Source organism: Cucurbita pepo, unplaced genomic scaffold, assembly GCF_002806865.2.
Source record: "Cucurbita pepo subsp. pepo cultivar mu-cu-16 unplaced genomic scaffold, ASM280686v2 Cp4.1_scaffold000154, whole genome shotgun sequence".
In the NCBI taxonomy this organism is placed as follows: domain Eukaryota; kingdom Viridiplantae; phylum Streptophyta; class Magnoliopsida; order Cucurbitales; family Cucurbitaceae; genus Cucurbita; species Cucurbita pepo.
In genome coordinates this window covers 17,751-20,401 of record NW_019646442.1, presented here as the reverse complement: position 1 = coordinate 20,401, position 2,651 = coordinate 17,751, and the positions used below count along the sequence as shown (strand labels likewise).

The following is a 2,651-nucleotide window of genomic DNA, read 5'->3' as shown; positions in this document are numbered from 1 at the left end:
AGGGTGATTAACTGCATTAATTATGATTAACCCAGGAAATTAATCGGAGCAAAGTATTTCAATCAAGGGGTAATCGCGTACTTGAAATCCCACAATTTAACGGATGAACTCCCATTGATCGTCAACTCCACGCGCGACTACGTAGGTCATGGAACCCACACGCTATCGACGGCCGGCGGCAGCTATGTCTCCGGCGTCAGCGTATTTGGGTCCGGTATCGGAACTGCCAAGGGCGGCTCTCCCAAGGCCCGCGTCGCTGCCTATAAGGTCTGCTGGCCGTTCCTCAACAGTGGCGGCTGCTACGACGTCGACATTTTTGACGGATTTGATCAAGCCATCTACGACGGCGTCGATGTCCTTTCGCTTTCCATCGGCAGTCCACCAGAAGAATACTATGATGATACCATCGCCATTGCTTCCTTTCATGCACTGAAGAAAGGAATCCCCGTGGTGTGCTCTGCCGGCAACTCCGGCCCGAGCATGGCGACTGCTACTAATATTGCTCCGTGGATTTTGACGGTCGGGGCTAGCACTTTGGACCGTGAATTTCAAGCCCCCATTGAGCTTGGAAACGGGCAACGCTTCTGGGTTTGTTTAAGAATATTTAGTCATGAATTATAATTTCACGTATATATTATATTTGATTTTTATAAGCAAATATCCCTTCCATTACTGCTTAACCTATGTATCATATTTGTCCTCCTTTGGTTGAACATAAAAATTGTTCCTGCTGATTAGGGGTTGAGCCTTTCGAGACCATTAGCAAGAAGAAAGCTATACCCATTGATAACCGGAGCTCAGGCGAAAGCAACGACCGCCTCTGCCGACGATGCCATGCTCTGCAAGCCGAAAACTTTGGATCATTCTAAAGTGAATGGGAAGATCTTGGTTTGCTTGACAGGGGGCTCTTCGAGAATTGACAAAGGAATGCAAGCCGTCCTCGCCGGTGCTGTCGGAATGATTCTCTGCAACGATAGGTTTAGTGGATTTAAAATCATCGCTGATCTCCATGTTCTTCCAGCTTCCCATATCAGTTACAACGACGGTCAAGCTGTTTCCTCGTACATTAATTCCAGGAAGTAAACAAATTACAATTTCTTTACTTCTTTATGAATCTTTGTTGGAATGTTTCTCTGATTGTTGTTGTTTTTGACAGAAATCCGATGGGATATTTGTTCCCACCGTCGTCCAAAGTTAATACCAAACCTTCTCCGACCATGGCGGCTTTCTCATCCAGAGGACCCAACATAGTTTCTCCGGAAATTATCAAGGTTTGGTTATGAATTACGACACCCATTTGAGATTATCAAGAACAGAGCTCATGAGTTTCTAATTCTTTGCACCCGGACGTGACAGCGCCGGGAGTGGACATAATCGCGGCATTCTCCGGCGCCGTGAGCCCAACAGGGGAGCCATTCGACAACAGAACAGTTCCATACATAACAATGTCAGGGACTTCCATGTCCTGTCCCCATGTCTCCGGCATTGTCGGCCTCCTCAAAGCTCTCCACCCCGAATGGAGCCCCGCCGCCATCAAATCCGCCATAATGACCTCTGCCACAATTAGCGACAACACAATGAACCTCATCCTCGACGGCGGCTCCCCTTTCTTCGCTCCAGCCACCCCCTTCATATATGGGTCAGGGCACATCCACCCCACTGGCGCCATCGACCCCGGCCTCGTCTACGACCTCTCCCCCAACGATTACTTAGAATTCCTCTGCGCCAGGGGCTACACGGAGAAGAATATGCGAGTATTCGCCGAGGAAAATTTCAAGTGCCCTGTTTCTGGTTCTATTTTAAACTTTAATTACCCTTCCATTGGGGTTCAGAACTTGACTGGATGTGTCACCCTTACTAGAAGGCTGAAGAATGTTGGCAGGCCGGGAGTTTATAGAGTCAGAGTTCGACGGCCGGAAGGAGTTAAGGTTTTAGTGAAGCCAAGAGTTCTGAAGTTTCGGAAGATTGGGGAGGAGAAGAGGTTTGAATTGACGATGATCGGAGCTGTGGCGGAGGGTCAAATTGGTTATGGTACGCTAATTTGGACCGACGGCAAACACTTTGTTAAGAGTCCAATTGTGGTTTCTTCTGGCTTTTTCTGAACCCATTTTGTTAGGAGGGGTTACTAGATTTCAAGTTTTGATCCATTTTGTTAGGAGGGGTTACTAGATTTCAAGTTTTGATCCATTTTGTTAGGAGGGGTTACTAGATTTCAAGTTTTGATCCATTTTGTTAGGAGGGGTTACTAGATTTCAAGTTTTGATCCATTTTGTTAGGAGGGGTTACTAGATTTCAAGTTTTGATCCATTTTGTTAGGAGGGGTTACTAGATTTCAAGTTTTGATCCATTTTGTTAGGAGGGGTTACTAGATTTCAAGTTTTGATCCATTTTGTTAGGAGGGGTTACTAGATTTCAAGTTTTGATCCATTTTGTTAGGAGGGGTTACTAGATTTCAAGTTTTGATCCATTTTGTTAGGAGGGGTTACTAGATTTCAAGTTTTGATCCATTTTGTTAGGAGGGGTTACTAGATTTCAAGTTTTGATCCATTTTGTTAGGAGGGGTTACTAGATTTCAAGTTTTGATCCATTTTGTTAGGAGGGGTTACTAGATTTCAAGTTTTGATCCATTTTGTTAGGAGGGGTTACTAGAT

The 2,651-nt window shown here is 45.5% G+C and overlaps 1 pseudogene; it reads left to right on the top strand.

Annotated features, from left to right (window-relative positions):
- LOC111784121 overlaps window positions 1-2,102 on the top strand; it is an 8,224-nt pseudogene extending 6,122 nt beyond the window's left edge.
- Window positions 2,103-2,651: the final 549 nt, after the last annotated feature.